This window comes from Dermochelys coriacea, chromosome 7 (assembly GCF_009764565.3).
Source record: "Dermochelys coriacea isolate rDerCor1 chromosome 7, rDerCor1.pri.v4, whole genome shotgun sequence".
NCBI classification, from domain to species: Eukaryota; Metazoa; Chordata; order Testudines; family Dermochelyidae; genus Dermochelys; species Dermochelys coriacea.
This window is the reverse complement of record NC_050074.1, coordinates 105,062,873-105,084,027: the sequence shown is the minus strand read 5'-3', so window position 1 is coordinate 105,084,027 and position 21,155 is coordinate 105,062,873. Positions and strand designations below refer to the sequence as shown.

At 41.1% G+C, this 21,155-nt stretch overlaps 1 protein-coding gene and 1 long non-coding RNA gene across 11 annotated transcripts in view; one reads left to right on the top strand and one right to left on the bottom strand.

Moving 5' to 3' along the window:
- Positions 1-21,155, bottom strand: part of CTBP2 (C-terminal binding protein 2) — a 305,318-nt gene that overhangs the window by 231,282 nt on the left and 52,881 nt on the right. For 4 of the 9 annotated variants that reach the window (XR_006282902.1, XR_005293916.2, XR_005293917.2 and 1 more), the window contains exon 1: positions 15-843. The exons of 1 other annotated variant lie outside the window; for it this stretch is intronic. The gene's annotated coding sequence lies outside the window, so the exon portion shown is untranslated. Of the gene's footprint in view, positions 1-14; positions 844-21,155 lie in introns of those variants that run through there. 4 more of the 9 variants (XM_043519413.1, XM_038409445.2, XM_038409443.2 and 1 more) reach the window with 3 other exon arrangements.
- On the top strand, positions 308-13,576 carry LOC119858556. 2 transcript variants are annotated; one of them, XR_006282903.1, is made up of 4 exons: positions 308-434; positions 1,274-1,422; positions 4,069-4,603; positions 12,182-13,576. It is a non-coding gene; the product is annotated as an uncharacterized LOC119858556 (long non-coding RNA). The 2 variants fall into 2 exon arrangements; XR_005293921.2 differs by lacking the exon at positions 4,069-4,603.

Below are 21,155 nucleotides of genomic sequence, written 5' to 3'. Positions count from 1 at the left end.
CGCCGCCGCCTTACCTCTGCCTTGGCTGCAAATATCCACAGGGAGCAAAGCCCCCCCCAGCTTGCAGCCGCCGCCGCCTTCTCCTCTCAGCGCTGCATCTCTCCCTTTATCGATCGCCTCCCCCCCTCTCTCTCTCTCTCTCTCCGGGGCTCTTGCTGCCTGAGATCCACCTTAAAATGACACACACACACACACACACACACACACAAACTTAATCCCCTCCTCCTCCGAGCTGCTGCTCCAAGTGGGGATGGGGGCAGCCGCGGGAAAGACTCTTTCGCAGGAGCGAGGAGGATGCGAATTGCAACTTGGCTCTTTTAAAAAAAATAAATAAAATAAAAAGCAAACACCCCAAAAGTCCTCGGCGGCTGCTCCCGGGGTGGAAAGGCTCAGCACTGGCCTCCCCGCCTCTCCGTGCGGAGTCGCTGGGAAAGGTAGGGGCTCGCTCGCTCGCTTTTTTTTTTTTTTTTTTTTTGCTTTTTTTTGGGGGGGGGGGCAATAGGCGGGGTCTCTCTTTGCAAACCAATGACACAAACCCACATGGGCCGGCCTCGCCCCCTACAGAGACTCTTCACTACAAATAGGCGCTCTCGGGGGGATTAGTGGCTCAGCTAAAGTGCAAACAGACGCAGCGAGGAAGAAAGGAGGGGACGGAGAAAGGGGCAGAGGGGGGAGCCACACGGCGGGAGCCGGCCCCCCCCCCCTCTCTCTCTCTCTCTGCGCCCGCCCGAAACAAATGAAGTTGGAAACTAGGGGAAGTGGCCGAGTTGGGGAGGAGACAATAACCCGGGAAGCGCAGCGCCAGCGTGAGCGGAGAAAGGCTCGTCCCTTTGGCCGGGCACCCCGCGCTCCCGCACGGCTCCGTCGGGATCCCACCTCCTCCCAGCCACGTGGAATCGCGGGGTTCGGCCCTCGGCGGCTCCCCGCGTGCAGCGGCTGGGGGCCCTCCCCGCTGGATCCGCAGGGGCGGAAGGGCCTCCCTCCCGCCGCCACAAACACCCATCGCCCGGAGGCGGGGGATTCCCTCCTCCCCGCTGGCGGCCGCGGCGTCCTGGTGCTCCTGCCGTCCCCCTGCGCCGCCACATGTTGTCCGCCTTTGCCATCGACTCCCTTCTCCACCCCAGCCACGATTCCTCCGCTGGCGGAAATTTCCCTGCAGGGGGATGGCCGCGTTCAGGCCCACGGTGCAGCCTGCTTAGCACTGGTGGGGCGCCGCAGCCATAGTCGCCTTAAGAAGGCGCTGTATTCGCTAACCCTCCCTTCTCAACCGCAGAGACGTCCCCCTGGGAGCTGACACCCGTGTGTGTTCCTTGCCTGAATTTGCGGGAAGGGGTCTCCAAATTGGACCGAGCCAGTTCTGAGCCATGCAAGTGAGAAAATCAGTGGTTTTGTTCAGACGCTTTCACTGCCCATAGGTAACCCGTAAGTGTTGTGTTTTATAACTCTAGGCTTGGACCTCCTCCTAGATAAGGACAAGCATCTTTCACACGTTTGAAATAAATATCAGTATTTGGCAGTTCTGTGCCCCACGTACACATAGGGTTATAGGCAGTGCATCATTGGTCACTGACTTTTCACAAAAACATTGCAGAAAGATATCTGACTCAGGGATATAACTGGAGCTCATTACCCCACACAGAGCTCATATTATTTGAAATTGATGTTGTGGGGCCTGAGGATAAAGGCCACTAGACATGCTGAGGCCCTTCTGCTGACATCTTTGAAGACAGAGGAGTTGACGTGTACACCCCCACCGAGCACCAAATTTGATAGGAATATCATAATCACATCATGGGGTTTGTTTGAATGTGAGATAACAGGAGCACGCTCAAAAGGTGCATTTATTTGTGTTTGTATTCTCTATTATCCTGGAGGTTTGGGAATTACTGTTTTGACAGACGTTCTGCATCTGCTTGTAACAAGGATGTGGGTTGGTGGTGAGCCTCTCTTTTTGTTATATAGTCTAGCTTTCCTGGGTGAACATAGTCCATACTTTTCAATTTTAGAGAAAAAAACAGATTCCTTTTCTGGTTGAATAAAAAACTTAAACCAGATCAATTGTCCAACACAATTAATAAAAATACTTTGAGTTTTGTATGTGAAATTATAAAGCAATGGCATAAAAATCTTAATTCTCACCAGTAAATTGTAGGATTTTTCTAGGTTTTTACACCATCCCCCTTATTGTGGTGTCTGAACACTTGAAGTTGTGAATCACAGCCTTGGTCCTACAAGTGCTTGGGTATCTGGAATTCAGTGGAATTACAAATGTACTAAGTGTTGCGGGGAGGAGGGAGCTGTATTCATATGCAAATGACAATTCAATCTACTTGTGAAAGAACACAAAAAAAAAATCATACCATAAGCTAAAGATTCAAAATTACGCCGGGTCCAACTGTGAACCTCCAAGTAGATTTGAAGTGAGATACCATTCTTGCCCAAGTACCCAATCCAGCACTCTTTGCTCTGACGAAACTCCCATTGAAGAGAAGGCTCCAGCTCTTCAGAACAGAATTTCACAATGTGGACAACCTCAAGAATATAAATCCAAATACGTCTCAGGTTTTTCATCATTAACAACTTTTCTAATTATCAAAGATATTTGGGACAGATCTTCAGCTGGTGTAAATTGTGGCACAATGAAGCTATAAGTTTACACCAGCTGAGGATTGCCCACTGTGTTTAAACACCTATTTTTTCATCCAGCATCACCATCTCTCCTTGCTTTATTGCACACTTAATTCACATGTGTTTATATTCATTTGTAAAGTATTATCTCTGCAATCTATCACAGGTTTCAGAGTAGTGTTAGTCTGTATTCGCAAAAAGAAAAGGAGTACTTGTGGCACTTTAGAGACTAACAAAGTGAGCTGTAGCTCACGAAAGCTTATGCTCTAATAAATTTGTTAGTCTCTAAGGTGCCACAAGTACTCCTTTTCTTTCTGCAATCTATGGTGCTGTAGGAATCAACAATAATAAATAAAACTGATTTTGTGACAAACACAGGAACATATATATTGAGGTCATAAAGGCAAAATAGTGATTTTGCTAGAGGAGCAACTCGATGCTAGGTTTTAAGAGATACAACTGTTATGCAAACATATTTTCAAAATTAGCAAGGGGAATATAGCAACTAGGGATGTAAAATAGTAAACGGTTAACCAGTAAGGATTAATTTTACCGGTTAACTCAGCCTAACCATTAACCCCCAGCCCTGCGTGGGCCGGAGCAGCCCCAGCTGCGCTGGCCTGCCGACCCCAATCCCCAGCCCGCCGGAGCAGCCCCAGCCCCATCGGCTGGCCGACCCCTGCCCTGCCAGCCAGAGCTCCAGCCCGGGCCGCGCCGACCCCAGAAGCAGCCCCGGGCCGCGCCAGCCGATCCCAGCAGCAGCTCCGGCACTGCACCTGCTGGCTGGAGCAGCCTCAGTCCCTATCCCTTTAATCAATTAACCAGTTAAACGATATAATTTTAATAGTTTAACCGGTTAACTTTTTAAACTATATTTATATACCTAAGAGAAACCATCAGGGAAAGTCAATTGATTTTTCTATACAATCTCTGTTCTTACTCTTAAACGTTTTTCAGATTTTGCAACTGTGAAGGATCTTTGTAATGAATCACTGGAGAAAGAGACGTATCTACAAAGCTTGAAATAAAAATCTCACAAATCAAATTCATCATCAGAGGAATGGTGAAGGAGTTGTGAGACTTTTTAACATAATTGTTTTGTGAAAGAAAATAGACTGGTGAAATACACTTAAGAATTACAAGTGTCGGTACTTACAGTGAGAATTACAGAGAGTTTAGTGTACAAGGTTTATTTAGAGTTCTCTTTTGACTGTCAAGCAGGGTTCACTTCACTTGCTGGAATAATGCTACACACTATAGCTGATAATGGGCCCTTGATATTCACTATTCTAGTCCAGTGTTGGGATTTAACTACTTACTAAGATCTAATAGAAAACCTGGAGTGACTATAGCAGTAATAGTTATATTTGACTAATTATAATTATGTTCAGTAAGTGATTATATGCCTCTCTTACAAATAATTTTGCTTTCTACTAACAGTGTACAGTATTCAGGAAGACCAGGATATTCAAATATTGCTTCATGACCCATATGCTGGTTTCTAAGCAGCTGAATGCAAGTCAAACAAGGCATCCCATCAGCTGGGTACACAATCACACTTTCCTTCTACACTTCACTGACATGTCAGTCTGAGTGCAGCACCTCCTGTTACATTGGTGCTTTTCAAAATCTTGCAAGTAACTTAAAAAAATACAATCTGTGTTTCTAAAAAGATGTTGATTTGCATACGCAAATATGGACCCTGATTTTGCAAAGATTCAAGCACATGGTTAATTTTATACAGTGTGAGTAATCTTATTGATTTCAGTGGGACTACTCAGAATGCATAACGTTAAGCATGTGCATAAGTCTTTGTAGATTTGGCGTCATGGTTTTTTGGATATGATAAACGACCTATTTTACTGCTGTGAACACCTATAATATTTGAGGATTCTAAATGTATGTATGAACAGTCTGACATAAATTCTTCATAGTCTCTAATGAGATGAAGATTATGCCTGCTGCCACTGGAAAGGTAATTTACTTTAGATTTTCAGTGTAATCTTGAATTTAACCCGTGATCTCAATATCACAATAATTTGGCCATTCTTAAAGAAACAGATACTTCTGGTAGCCTATAATGAACATACACAGTAGGATTAGAATATGTTTGGAGGAAATGCAAAAATTTACTTAGAAATTTGTGGTCATAACCATTTTTTTCCGCCATAAGACGAATCTTTGACTTTTTCCATGTTGATATACAAACTCATATATATGATTTGTGTTAAACTGTTTGTAAGTGCAGGGACAGTCAACAGGAATTTGAATTATTCAAGGTATTTCCCTAAAGAAATTACTGTATGTAAATTTGGAGATCCGATAAATGAACTTAAATGTTTATTTATCCAACTAGGTAACCAATATTTAACTATAATTTAACAGATTTAACTTCTAAACATATTGGGCCAAATTCATCCTTCTATTCATAATTTCAGTGGATTTAAACCACGGATGAATTTGTTCCATTAGATAAATATTTGGAAAACTATTCTAGAAGTAGTGTTGCTGTAGCTGTGTTGGTTCCAGGATTTGAGAGACCCGAGGGGTGAGGTAATATCTTTTATTGGACCACCTTCTGTTGGTGAAGGAGACAAGCTTTCAAGCTCCACAAAGCTTTTCAGAAGAGTTTTATGGAGCCCAAAAAAATTGTCTCTTTCACCAGCAGAAACTGGTTCAATGAAAGACATTACCTTTACCCACCTGGTCTCTCTCTTACTCTAGATGAAGGCATTTAGAAGATTATCTTTCTTATGATTTCTGGTCTCGTTCTAGATTGACAGTGGTGTAATAATGTCATCAATTTCAGTTACTTTTGATTTATTCTAGTGCAAGATCAGAATCCGGCCATTAACGTCAACATTAGTAAAAGTGCAGCTTGTTTCAGTAAATTTGCTAACAGTCTTTATGCCATTTACCTTAAGCTTGTATCCAGTTCTGAAAGAAAGCCAGAGTGAATAGGAAAATCTTTTTTTTACCAATAAGACACACTATATGCCATCTTATCCCATTAGTGATTTCCCCCATTATTATTTCGTGTTGTGTCTGATTATCATAATGTCTCTGTTCACAAATCTAGGGCAAAACTCTTTACACATCTGGAATTACATAACATATAAGCAACAGCATTTAACTCAATATAAATAGATAATTATCATGTAAACAGTAAGTTACATGGTGGGAGTATGAGGATGGGAGACAAGAAATAAGGGTGAATAGATTTGTCTCTTTTTCAAAATCAAACTAAATCTTGGTCAGAATAGAGAAAGAACATGAAGGGAACATTGATAACTACTTTCAGCTACTTTCAATATTTGTTCTCCCCTCCTTCAATGGAGTTATGCACTAGCCAGTTTCTGGGGTTAAATATTACTTAGTATGTTATGATGAAGAGAAATTGATATTTTAGAGGTGATGGTAGGGCATTCCTTATAACGGCCGCAGGGTTCTGGAATGCTCTTCTGCACCTGGTCCAAAATAACCTAGATGTGTTGAGTTTCAGAGCACACTGAAGGACCCATTTGTTTCACCTGGCCTTTTAGGAGCGATATGTGGACCAAGGTGCAGGCCAGTGGATGGGGGGATAGTATTTAGTTATGTGCTGCTGCTTGGTAGAAATGCTCATTGTATTGCATTCTGCTCTTGTAATTTCAAACAACAGGCAGCTCACTCAGCATATGTGTGGATGGGTCCTTTATATTGACTCTAAATCAATAGAAAATAAAAATAAATTTTAATAATCACTATCTTGTAGCATAGTAATAATACATTACTAGCGACTTCCACATAGTATGCATAAGGGATTATTGCACTAACTTTTCACCTCTGGGGACATGGGCTCATATCTGAGTATGATCTTTGGTGAAATGAAGCTGATGGTGTGCAATACTTCCTTGGTAGATACAACGTAAATTCCCTTCTCCCTTTTCAGGGCATATGATATGGTAAGCAGTAAAGGAAAGACTTAGGCATGGAATCACAGGGAGGTTGAAGGCAGGGGTCTGTGTGGGGAAGTTTACATAGCAACTACTTACACAAAGAGGTGTAATCCTTCAATGTCATTAACACTGCAGCATTAAACACATTCTAAAAGCAATAAAATAAAAAAACCCTCATATATATGATAAATACAACAATTTAATTCAATAGTACGTTGGCCAATATGCAAGCAGTTATTCTGTGAAATAATTCTGTTTTAATTATCATACTTATCACACTAGTTCAAGGACATCTGATATTTTTCAACAAATGTCCCTGTTATTTCCACTTGCCAAATTTATTCCCATTGAGAAAGAAAAATACTTGCATGCTGAGAATTATTGAATTGAATCAGTGGTTAGAGAGGCAGGCAACACATATTATTTCTGCCTTATCTACAAACATTGAGGTCTGCATTGGTGGAAAATTCTCAAAGCCATTCCCTTCGTTAAATATGAGTAAAAGGACTGTCACCACCTGAGAAATGTCTCTTTTGACAATCCTGGCCTTTTTTGGTTGTTGTGCAAACAGGTTTCTCTGCTTTGTCTTCCATTTGTCTTGTATTTTTGTGCAAGACAAGACACGATAAAGGTCTTATAAAAATACACACATACAGTTTGTGTAACCCTTCCATAAAATTTTTTAATTTGGTCATTGTGAGAGCAGATTCAGCCCTGAAATATCTAATGGTGCTGTTTAATCCTTCCCGGAAAATTATATGAATGGTTCTTAAGTCAATCTATTTGGTTTAAAGTTTAAAGGGCAATTGAATGTACGATTTTGATGAATGTGCCAGGTGTTTCTAAACAAACTGTTATAGATAAACAAATGTTCACGCCTCTTCCTCCATAAACTGTGGACCTCCTCAACTAGATGATCACAGTGGTCCCTTCTGGCTTTACAGTCTATGAAACATTAAACTTTCCTGTGTGCCAGCTTCCAACTGGTTAGGTAGTAGAATGCTTTCATTGTACTTTAATATCTTAACATGTTGATGCTCTGTAATCTCTAGTTCTGCCTTTGTGATTGTTTTATAAATTACACACTGAGATATTTGTAGCTTGTTAATAATATAAAACCAATACAAAAAATTTGATACAATGACAGCAACAAAAAACTGGGCCTTCCAAAGTAATTTGTAATTCACCAAGACACTGGTGTTAATGCATCATAGGTATTACTGATGGGTAAAATGCAACATTGGGACCATATTTTTCAGTGGAGTAAATTAGGCACACTGGCCCTGATTCATCACTGCCCCATGCCAGTTGTTATTATTAATTATTTGAATTATGATAGTGCCTAGGGGCCCCAAATGAGATCAGAGCCTCATTGTGCTTGATGCTCTACATACCCTTAGTGAAACATAGTCCCTGTTATGTAGAACTTAGTCTGAATAGAGAAGACTAGGTTTGCCAGTTTGGTTGGAGGTTTCATCAGATGACATAATCTTTAATTAAAAATTCATCTTTTGTTCCTGGAGACTCCAGGACAATCCTGGAGGGTTGGCAACACTAAAGGGCAGGAGGGAAAAAGAGGGGCATACAGAAGTGAAGTTATTTACTTAAGGTCTCAGAGTGGGTCACTGGCAGAGCTCAATTTCACAAGTCTATTGTCCTATTCACTGGACCACGTGTTTCTACAGTCTTTATGTTAGTGATGGGGTTCCAATAGTAAAGGCTGCCTACACTTTCCATTGCAAGACCCTGTTTTTGGTTGCTAATCATTGTTATTTATATTGTGGTAGCAGATAGAGGCCTCAAACAAGTCAAAGCCCCATTATATTGTGCTAGGCACTGTACACACACATATAGTAAATTATAGATCCTGCATTATTTGCATTTGCCTTACTCCATTTTCAACCCACACTACCCTACCTAGTTCAGTGACTAGAGGGATTTAAGACATTGTCAATTAAATGCAACAGTGTCCAATTTTTATCCATAGAGAGTCTGATTCAACCCCACATTACACCAGTTTTATGCCAGTGTAACTCATTCTTTCCAAATGCTGGTGGACTGCTGGATTCTATGCCTGGAAGCTGAGGCCTGGCCTACATTATGAAAGTTTCACTGTTATAGCTATTTTGGCTAGGGTTGTGGTTTGTGTGTGTGTATTTTTAATACCACAATAGCTCTAATGTGGATGCCATTATACTAATATAAAGAAAGGTTCCATCTACTTGGTCCTTCTTGCTTACCAACCTTTCCAAAGTGTCAATATGCAAAGGAATAGTTAATGGGAGAGGTCATGCTAAATGTGCATGTTAAGCACCACCATCCACCCTGACTTCTTATAGCATGTCTGCACCAAACCTTACTTACATCCTCAGTGCCAATGAACACTTCTTACAATTCACACTTTCCCTGGAGTCTAATTTAGACGTGGGTGGTGTACTTAGTTTAGATGCTGAGAACTCAGATGTCCTACAGTACCCAAGTTCTCTAAGTGACATTTATAGATGGTGGTATTGGTGTATTATTTAAACTATTAATGTTTCTTGTACCTTGATTCAACCAGTAGGCACCATTATATGGGGATAGAATCATGCTGTTTTAAGATAGGACAGTGACTGGAAAAATCACCCTTGTAATATTTTCCAGAGTATGTTCCTGATAAAAGCAGCAGCTGTTAGAAGACCTATTTATGTATTGCCAGATTAATTAATAGTGTTAAGATCCTGGTTTGATTATTTTAATAGCTGAGATGTTTTGAAATTTTAACTGCTATTGTACACTTGCTGAAAAATGCATTTTTGGGGGCATCAAAACTATTCACAAATTCAAGTCAAATTCAGCAAAACAGTTTTGTCCTCCGCCCCCCCCCACGAAAGAAAGAAAATTCAAAACATTTTATTGTGACTTTTTCATTCAAAACATTCCATTTTGACATGAAATGGTGGGGGTTTTTTTTCATTTTATACCCATTTTGTTCTGAAATTTGGTTATTTGAAAAAAAATCACCAAAAAAGGGTGAAAAATACCTGGAAACAACAAAAATTCATTTTGGATCAAACAAAACATTTTGGTTGACCTGAAATGAAATTTGTTTTTTTCGATTTCAAAACTTCAATTTCACTTTAAACCAAACCAAATTATTAATTATTATTATTATTTGGATACTTTGGCTTGGCCCCAAACTGAAAAATCAATTATTTGATCAGTTGTACTCAACCCCACTGAAAACTGTTCCACCCAAATATGGATTTAGTTGCTTGACTTTAGGCAGGAACCAAATTTTGACAATTTTGGCCCAGACATTTTACTTAAAGAACCCATCTGCCAATGGCACTCTAGACATTTTTTATCAGTGTAAATAAAGAATTGTGCAGAAAACCTGGGATATTTTACAAGTGTGATAAAACAATCACATCAGTCACAGTCCCATGGGAAAAGCTTTTTGGGATTAAAAGGCCTTTGTGCCCTTCAAAACTCAGTCTGTATGTCAGAAGGCATCTGTGCTGAGTACAAAGCAGCAGGTAGTTAGAATCAGCTTGCTCTGTCCCCAGCAATAACCACACTGCTTCCTTCTGAACAAACTGCGGGTGTCAGAAAGCCCAAAATAGAACGCACTGCAAGCGTCCAACCTTGGTGTCACAGAAGCATGTTCTATGGGTCTCAGAGTAGGGTGCAGGAAGAAAAGCCACAGTCTGATGACATACATAAGAGGGTAAAAGACTGAAACTGACACCTGATGATCAAGGACAATGCTAGCCTTCATACCACATTAACCTGATGAAGGAATTCCCCGTTGAAGATAGCAAGCCTAGGAAACTGCTACCTGACTAGCTAATGTAATATCATATTTGCTGGAATTTAATCACAGCCAGTCAGTCACACATAAACAGTCTCTTTCTTAGGATGCAGTTAGAATCTGAAAAGGGACTATAAGAGTCCCATAGCTGGATTTGATGTTTATGGTTTCTCTCAGTGAATCCTTATAAAACATGCTTGGTTTGCCAGTAGAAAGATGTGATGGCGTTTTTCTGACAGCTAGCCCTGCAAACTCACTGTGGGATCTGAAAGTCAAACTGTGTTATTTCTGGTTTACGTGTCATCACCAATAAAAAGATTATGCAGTAGAGCTGATTGGAGAATGACAATTCTGTTCTGTTGCAAATTTTGAGGCTTTGAAATTGGTTTTCATTCCAATGAGGAAAGAAAACAAAACCTTTTGTATGGGTTTTCAAAAATGGAATTGTGTTGGAATGAATTTGAAGACTGAAATCTCAGCTTTTCAAGTTGGGAAGAGGTTGTGTATGTCCCATTCCTCTAGTGGTAAAGATACTGTCCTGGGATGTGGGAGACCCAGGTTCAAATCCCTGATCTGGAGCACTCTTTTTCATCCCAGATCACTTCTAATCAGGCAAAGCAGGGACTTGAACATGGGTCGGCTATTGCCCCTAACCACCAGGCTATAGAGCATGAAGGAGTCTGGCTATCCCCTCCACTCCCCAAAACAGCTAACTACAAAACCTCTCCACAAAAGAACATTTTTCAGCAAAATAAAATTTAATTGAAAATGATCCAACCAGCTCCATTATGCAGCTATAGCTCAGGTCTTGTCGACACACTAAGGCTTAGTCTAAACTTACTAGTTAGATCAACATAGCTACATTTGGAAGGAATGTGAAAACACACAACCTAGGCCAACTTAGTTATGCCAGCTTCACCCCCAAAATAAAAGCACCTGTGTTGATGGAAGAATGCTTCCGTCAATGTAGGTGCTGCTGTTTGGGGTGGTAGTGCTTCTACACCCATGGAAAAATCCCTTCCATTGCTATGGGCTGTGACTTTACTATGGGGTTATGCCAGCATAGTTGCAACAACATAGCTAGGCTGGTATAGACTCTGTAGTGTAGACATACCCTAAACGCTTTTACCATCTTGACAGAGGTAAAGTGGTGCAACCTTAGTGTGAACACAGTTATACAAGTATAAATTATTCATGCTTGACAAGGGGAATAAGCTGTACTAGTAGAAGGCACCACACTAGGGGTTGTCCTGGTATAATTATATTAGTAAGAAATCACACCCCTTACTGACATAATTAGACTGGGACAAAATCTGTGTGCATAGACCTGGCTTTAGTTAACCATTCTGTTGTTGAGGATGAGAGTCCAGTTCATTTCCCCATAGCTGCACTGGCCCCGAAAGACTAACAGGAATAAAATAGTAAAGCTTATTTTATTCAGTAAAGTTAAAAAAAAAAGTGACTTAGGATACACATGCGGTGCAGATAGGATGAATAAGAAGCAGTTTTGACAAAGCCACTTTTCTGGCCATAGTTGCGCTTTAAGCAAACCAGCTCAATCAGAGACGGGATAGAGAAATGTAAGGCTGGGTATCAGTGTGCATAACGGTTATGATTTCACTGACACAGTTCCTCTCAAATCTCTCTCCTAAATGCAGCATATAGACACTGAAAACATTTTGGAGCTAGAAGCACCTCCTTATGGAACATTATTTGTGGTCCCAGTACAGGCTGATGAGAATTCTTCTGAAATTAGTGATGACTAAGACTACTCTCTTAAGGTGTGATCTTATCCATTTAAATGATCTTCTTTGCATTTCAGAATACTGCAACAATGAGATTCTCCAAGCAGTACATTTCTTAGGGAGAGTTGAAGTCTTTTGGACAAAGTCCCGGATGGTTGGAGTCTTTTGGCCTTTCATTACACCTGGAATATGTGTTGTATAATAATGCTCCCAAAGAGCATTGCTTGTTATTTCTCATTGCTTAAATATTTTGCAAGTATAGTATAAACACTATATTTGACATTACCCTTCCTTTTACTCAAGGGTATGGCAGAAGCAGGAAACTCAGAAATAGGGTTGAGTTTTTGCACATTCAGAGATGAATTTGGTGTTAGCTTGACAGATGTTGGAGGAAATGGAACACCTCTTCTTTCCATCTGAGCCATCAGATTGACAGGCTACAATATTCATTTGTCATCAACATGCACCGAGATCCTGAGCAAGCTTCCCATGATGTCAGTAGAAAGGCTTCCATTGACTTTGTTGGGAGTTGGATCAGGCCCCATTTTCCATTTTCAATTATGTCTCAAACATGATATATGTATACCAGCAATCAGCAAAGTGTGCAGAGTTTGCAGCTTTCTCACCCATATTTGGCTCTAGTCTGTATGGCTCAAGAATTGTATAAATAGGACAAAATCATGGCCCAGTCTCCATAGTTTAATTAATTAAGTATAGGTGGTCTCACAGGTAGAGTGTGTGTGTGTGTGTGTGTGTATATATATATATATATATATATATATACACACACAGAGAGAGAGACCTATAGTGGGAAGAGTGGCTTTAGGTGACATCATGCAAGAGGTTTATTTCTATGATTCTGATGTGTGGGGGTGGTATGGGTTCACAAATCGAACAGGAAATTAAATGAAGCATTTGGACAGGAAGGATAAGTTACATGTGGTCTTTGCTCTAAATTTTTGAGAAGGATTTTAATACAGTGACCACACATAGACACACAAAACTGTACATGCCTCACATTCTCCTATATAATACTAAAGTTGTTACAGACTATTACAGTTAGGAATTATTACACACACAGTATGTTAAAAGAACTTTATTAAGTCAAGCACTGTATGAAACAGGGATCTGTGGAACAAATACTATTTGATCATATAACTAAAGACTGGTTCAGAATGCCTAGACACAAAGGGGCAAAAAGGTAACTTAAATTTGGTGTTTCCTAACTTTTGAGTGCTTGACTTTGCAACCTTAATAATATTCTTTTAACATAGTTGTTGTCTGTGTATATGTAATTTCCTATGTTTTTAAAAAAAGCAAACTAAAAAAAAAACCAGAAATTCCATCATGTAGCTTCATGTTGATCCCCATCATGAGTCATCAGCAGGGCTGGAACCTTTAAGTTCCCAGACTTCTGCAACTTAGTAACTGATAACAGTAGCACAGCGGGATCTGTGAGTCATGTCCGGGGCCACCGGCCTCGCTGATCAACTTCTCCCACTCCCTGTTCAGCAGCGTGCAGGAGGCACTGGAAGGGAGGGGGAGGAGTTGGGATGGGTGCGCTCAAGGGAGGGGGTGGAAAGAGGCAGGGAAGAGGAGAGGCAGGGGTGGACCAGGGGTGGGAAGAGGTGGGGTAGGAGTGGGGCCTGGGGTTGAGCACCCTCAGGGAAAATTAGAAGCTGGCTAGGGGGTCCACAAAATTTTTAAATGAAAATGGGGATCCTTGGGTTGCTAAAGTTTGAGAAATCTGCCGATTGCCATCATCTATGAGGACCAGCACTAGAGGGAGGATGGGACATTTTCCTGGAGAGTTTCACAGTTACTTGTTGACAGCTGAGGAATGATGAGATTTAGGAATCTTGGGATTCCATTCCAGGCTCTGGAGGGGAGTGTGCTCCAGTAGGCCCAGACTTTTCTGCCCATTTCCCCTAACCATGACCCCTTCTGCCCCATTCTCTCCAATCTATTCCAGTCCTGTCTCTTCCACCTGGCTCCTTGTCCCAGCTCCATTCTCTTTACCTTGCTAATCACTCCTCAGGTTGCCCCTTGTCCAGACATTCCCAGTTCCCCCACCCCATCTCCTAGTTCTTGTCCCAACTCTTTTTGACAAGCCAGTTCCATTTCTCCCCTTTCTAGCTTTTCATCCAATCTGACTTTCTCCCTCTTCCTGGCCTTTCCCTCCAATTGCTTTCCCCACCCACTGGTTTCCAGTCACAATCTCCTTCCTTGGCTCCTTGTCCAGTCTTAGTATGTCTTCCCCCAGTCCTAGTCCCAGAATCTTTCCCAGCAAATACCAGTTCATCCCCTGCACCCAGGCTCCTCATCAGATCTCTCTCTCCGCTCCCTCTCATGTCCTTCCCTGTGCCCCACTGATTCTCTATCCTAGTCTCCTGGCCCAGCCAATCCCAGTCTCCCCTATAGCTTCCAGTCTGAGTTTTCCCTCTTCTCCTCCTCCCTGCCAGTATCCAGTCCCAGTTTCTGCCCCATCTCCCCTTGGTTCTTTGTCCCAATCTACTCCACAGGTCCAGCTCTAATGCCCTGTGCATTCACATCAGGCAGCTTCCTCCTCTGCATTCTCTGGACCCAGCAAAGGGCAGGAGGGAGTCATTGAGAGCACAAGACTGACAGTCTCCCTGCTCTGAGTTCAGGAGCCTAGACCAAGCAAAATCCACAGCAGCTCATAGCTGCAATTGTAGGGAAAGTCCTTCTGAGCCCCGGGGAGGAGCATGCCCATTACAGACAAAATCATCAGGGAATTTAGCTGCTAAAATGTAAAGAGGTCTCCACCGAGCATGTGCAAATAGAAATTTTTCAAAGACTTATAGTTTCACCAATTTGGGTGGATTTTCATAATGTAATCTTTTATAACTTTTATGTTAAAATATTCTCAATTAATATTATGTTGTTAAAGGCAATAACAACCCAACTTAGTTTCCAGGTTTGAGCCTCTTGATCAGTTACTGGGTGACACTTGGAATGATACAACCAAACGTTAGTAAAAAGAAAAATGATTAATTAAGCAAACAGGTGTGCAATTACTATTTACACAAATGCTATTATTGGACTCACACGTAAAGATGAAATGGTGTATAAGTGGGGGCTCCGTCCACTGACAACAGTACACCTTTATAATCCTGGAACCTAACAGTATCCTTTGGATGTTAATTGCAGCTCTCCTGAAATTTAGCAAGGCTACTCCTTTTATACCGCATTATAATACTAATTGACATTAAACTGCCCTTTACCGTAATTATATTTCTGCCATCTTCTTTATGACTCTTTACATTACACATGATTTAAATTAATGTCTGCACCAATGTCCTTCCCATATTATCAATATAATTGGAAATTAATAAAACATTCGCAAAAACACTCATTGAAATCCTTGCTCACACAAGTTTGACCAAAACATAATGGCAACATAACCCTTGTTCATATTCTTGCTAACTCTTATTTTCTCATAACACTCTGTCTCCAACTTACTTTTAAATTTTCTCACACTAGCAATTTCAATTTCCCATACTCCTCTACACTTAGGCTAACTTAGGCCTAAAACCTAACTTCTACTTATTTCTTAACCCAAACCATCCCTGACAAAAATGGCCACTCCTCTGTCACATTTCAAGTCCCTGCCCCAAAGAAAGGGGTGCTAAATCACCAGAATTGTTTAATGCAGGCAAACAACATATTTTCTCCTAGCCTTGTTCTTGGAGACAACTGAATTGCCTTGGGTGAAATTTTCCAAAAATATTCATCCTGAAGCCGACACCCAACATGGAACATTTCATCTCAAATGGTTAAAGTTTGACAAAGTTATAAGAAACTGATAATATGGTCTTATAATGGGAAGTGTTGGGCAACCTTCATAATAGAGCTGCTAGCCCTACCTATACTAACCTCAAGAAGGTTTTGGAGGAAAATTCACAAGAGAAAGAAGTCTGCTACCTGTAGCCAGAGCTTTGACCTTATCAGACCTCATAAATTAACCAGCGATTGGTCAATACCTGGATGTGAGACTTCCACAGAAAATCCAGATGCTACAGGAAGTGGTATGGGTGATTCAGTAGGTGGTACCATTCCTGCTGAGTCAGTAATGAACTAATGACTTAGCAGGTACTGTGCTTTTGGAATATCTGCCTTTTGGTCTTGACCAAAGGTCTTGACCATTTGTGGTGATTAAAGACACCCCAGTGCTTTCCCACCAGAGTTAGGTGACTTGGCTCTGGTGTGGTGCCTGAGGAATTTGGGTAATTTTCTTCATCCCACTTCACCCTCTGTAGCCTCAGCTGGATTAATCCTGTCCTAAATCACTGTAAAGCATTGCAGTGTAGGATACAGCAGGAGTCTGCAGGAGCTATAGCAAGAAGCTGGAGATGGTTGAGAGGACTGAATGGAATAGGAGTGTAAAGAGGGAAGCACAGAAACCTGGGTAGTGTATTAGTGAGTGGTGGGAGGTCTGGGAAATAATGCAAGAATCTAGGGCAGGAAGGAGGGTTTGATGGAGGAGGATCTGGAGGCTGGGGAGATGTTCAAGTGGAGCAGGAAGCTGGAACAGGGTCAGGTGGAAGCAATTTGTAGGCCATTTGTTAGCAGACTAGACTTTATATTGGGAAGAGCAGTAAAAGGACAGGTCTCACTGTGAGAGACATCAAAGCCACTCACAGTTAATGGAAATATTACACAGTGACAGGAATTTCTGGAAAAAAATGTTTAGGAAATCCAGTTTTACAAATCCTCGTGTTTTGAGTAAATATTAATTTAGCTATCTAATGAATTTGAACTAATCACAGCAGTTTTCTTTAATGTCTGCCATTCCAGATACGTGGTTTATTTACTGTAATGTAATACATCTTGAGGGAATGTTGTATGCAGATATTAGCAATTAACTCATTAATCTACAAATCACAATTCTTGCAATTAATAGAGCCCTGCACAGTCACTCTAATTACAAACTCTGCACAAAAGGCCAGTCTCACAGGGAACATGTAGCCTCCTAATTAGCCAAGATTTCAAAGACAGACAGAAAATTGAGATGTTGAGGGTGAGACAGGGAAAGACGTGAAGACTCTGAGAGTGCATGTGATGCAGGGAGTGACAAACACTACATCTCAGAGAGAGTTTACTTCTTGACAGACTGTGGAGTAGATATTCATTCAGAATTGGATACGTATGCCAACGTATTCCATACGATTAAACAATCTATGGTTTTGGGGAACACAACAGGATAGATTTCAGAGTAAGCAGCCGTGTTAGTCTGTATTCACAAAAAAGAAAAGGAGTACTTGTGGCACCTTAGAGACTAACAAATTTATTTGAGCATAAGCTTTCGTGAGCTACAGCTCACTTCATCGGATGCATTGCATTATAAATTTGTTAGTCTCTAAGGTGCCACAAGTACTCCTTTTCTTTTTTACAACAGGATAGAATATGTAGCATAAGGGAGTTTCAGTGTGTTTGCATATGCATATCCCTTAGCTTCTTTAGTTGGGGGCAGTTTACATAGTTGGGGGCAGTTTACAGTGTTTACAAACTGAGAATGGTGGATGAGTTTGAAGCAGCCTGCACTACAGGGAGGCAATGTGTTCTAGTGGTAAGAGCAAGGAACTGGCGGGAGGTGGTCAGGATACCTGGAATCTGTTCCTGACTCTGGATTTGATCCCACGAGATGCTCAGCACTCTGGCTCTGATCCAGCAAAGCATTTATGCACATGCTTAACTTTATGCAGATGAGTAGTCCCATTGACACTACTGACTTCAGTGGGACTATTCACATGCTTAAAATTAAGCACATGCTTAGGTGCTTTGCTGGATTTGTGTGAGAGAGCTCAGCATCGGGCAGGATTGAGCCCTTTGGCACTGAATTTCTATGTGTCCTTGAGCAAATCACTTAACCTCTCAATGCCTCAATCTCACCAACTGTAAAATGGGAATAATCTCATTTTTGTAAAGTGCTTTAATAGCCATGGTAGGAAAGCACAATAAAGTCCCAGCTTTCCTATTAAACTATTATTGTTACTATTAGGACAGTGCTGTTCTACCCCCGTGTGATCTGCTCCTTAGAAATCAAGAGAGAACAAATAAAAATGTAAATATGGTAGTCACAGGGAGCATGAGTTTCCTCTCACTTACACCAGCATAAATCAGAAGTGACTTCACTGAAGTCAATGGAGTTGCACGGGTGTGAGTGAGAAAAGAATTACATCCAAGTCGTTATTGCAAGGGCTAGCAGGAGATGTAACTGAATTAATATGTAGATAATGTGCAAATTAAGACATTTAAATCACTAACATTTTGCCAAATATACTGGAGGCAAGATAATGGAGTGGCTGATATGGGATTTGATGAATAAAGAACTAAAGGAGGGTAATATAATTAATGCAAGTTTGGTTGATAAAGGTAATAGCATTGATGTAATACAGTTAGATTTCTATAAGGTGTTTGACTTGGCACTGTGTGATATTTTGATTAAAAAACTAGAACAATATAAAATTAACATGGCAGATTAAAAAATGGCTGATAAGTCTCAAAATGTAACTGTAAACGGAGAATCGTTATGGTGCAGCTCTGTTTCCAGTGGAGTCCCACAGGGGTTAGTTCTTGGCTCTATGCTATTTAACATCTTTATCAATGGCCTGGAAGAAAACATAAAATCACCACTGATAAAGTTTGCAGATGACACAAAAACTGCAGGAGTGATAAATAATGAAGAGGTCAGGTCACTAATTCATAGTTATCCAGCTTGCTTGGTAAACAGGGTGCAAGCAACCAATGTGTGTACTAATATGGCTAAAGGCAAATGTATACATCTGGGAACAAAGAGTGTAGGCTATACTTGCAGGATGGGGGACTCTATCCTAGGAAGCAGTGAATCTGAAAAAGATTTGGGAGTCAGGTTGGATTATGAGCTGAATGCGAGTCCCAGTGTGATGCCATGGTCAAGAGAGCTAATGCAATCCTGGGACTCATAAACAGGGGAATGTCGAGTAGGAGTGGAGAGGTTATTTTACCTCTATACTTGGCACTGGTGTGACTGCTGGTGGATGACTGTGTCCAGTTCTGGTGTTCACAATTCAAAAAGGATGTTGATGAATTGGAGAGGTTTCAGCGAAGAGCCATGAGAATGATTAAAAGATTAGAAAACATCCCTTATAGTGATAGACTCAAAGAACTTGCCCTGTTTAGTTTAACAAAGAGAAGATGCATGGGTGACTTGATTACAGTCAATAACTACCTAAAAGGGGAACAGATATTTAATAATGGGCTCTTCAAGCTATCTGGGAAAGGTATAACAGAATCCAATGACTAGAAGTTGAATTTAGACAATTCAGACTGGAAATGAGATGTACATTTTTAACGGTGAGAATAATCAACTATTGGACCAATTTATCAAGGGTTGTGGTAGATGTTCCATCACTGACAATTTTTAAATCAAGATTGGAGGTTTTTCTAAAAGCCATAGTCTAGGAATTATTTTGGGGAAGTTCTATGGCCTGTGTTATACAGAAGGTCAGACTGGATGATCACAATGGTCTCTTCTGGACTTGGAATTTATAAATCTATGAGTCTGTATTTAACGCACAGTGTGGCCATGCATGTCAAACTCAGATTCCTACAGTTAGATCTTTATTGGTCTAAATGACATAAAACATACGAAGCTACCAACAACAGTATTCCTACATTAGCAAGGAGGGGAAAACGGGATTAAAATTTGGTAATACCATGTCTTCTTCGTGCGCCTTCTTGCAATGGGACATTTCATAGACTGGGCTGGCGATGGCCAGCTTCCCTCTGACTAGTCTTTTAGGGCTTTCTTTGTTTGTGTTGGGCCTTCCTACCCAGGCCCCTCTTAGAATGGCCAAGGAACTTAATAGTGGTGAGTGTCCTCTGCCTTGACCATCTTGGCAGGGCTTTACTTCACTGTTCTAGATTGGGACAGGGCGTTTGATGACCTTCAGCACTGGCTGTTCTGGTTTTTGAGACAGGAAATTAAGTTCTCTTTTCCTTGTTACAGTGGAGCCAATTAGTGTGCCTGGGTTGCCAGTAGAAGCAACAGAGGATGTAAAAACAAGTAGAATCCAAGCCAGAAGCATTAGCAGCCACCATGTACTCTTCACAGGAGAGTCTGATGGGAAGTTTTCTTTCTGCTCAGCATCCTGTGAGATGCCTTTTGAATAGTGTTCCATTCTCCATGCTTCCATCCTTGTGCTATTCCAACTTTTATCTTGCACCTTCTCCAACTGAAAGGTAATGTGACTCCATTGTCTGAGGCTTTTGTCATTAGCAGACCTAAAGATCTGCTGCATGGAGAAAGGCCTGCTGTGGCTTTAAAATGGAGATATAAAAATGCTGATGATTTTTCTTCCTTTCTGTTTTGTGTTTGGTCTAGAGTCCATTGAGGATTCTAGCAGGCTGGCAATTTTAGTCTTGAAGAGGATATTTTTCCTTCATGTTTATTGATGGTGTCTCCAGAGTAAACTCCTCGGATGATCAGAATTTTTTCAAGGGACACCTCTCACCATCCGCTGTTACTGAGAAGACATTTTCAGATCAGAATGAGTGATTCCTAAGAGAACAATATTCTGACAAGAAGTTCTTTGGGGAAATTGCCAACAAAGTGAAAATCTTCCAAGGGAACGTACATATACGTACAAAGAAACACGCTAGCGTAACAAAAATAATATGTATACTTCTGAAACACTCAACAAATGAGAAGGGAACAGGTTGTAGCAGTCAAGCCACTGGTTGACTTGAAGGTTCAGCCAATCGCAGCTCCCACTAGCCGCAGTTTGCTGTTCCAGGCCAATGGGGGCTGTGAGAAGCGGCAGCCAGCACATCCCTTGGCCATGCCGCTTCCCGTGTTAGTCTATATCCACAAAACCGTGTTAGTCTGTTAACCGTGTTAGTTGTGTTAGTCTTTATCCACAAAAACAACAAGGAGTCCAGTGATACCTTAAAGACTAACAGATTTATTTGGGCATAAGCTTTCATTCTAGAAGCTACAAAAGCTTAGGTCCAATTAAATCTGTTAGTCTTTAAGGTGCCACCAGACTC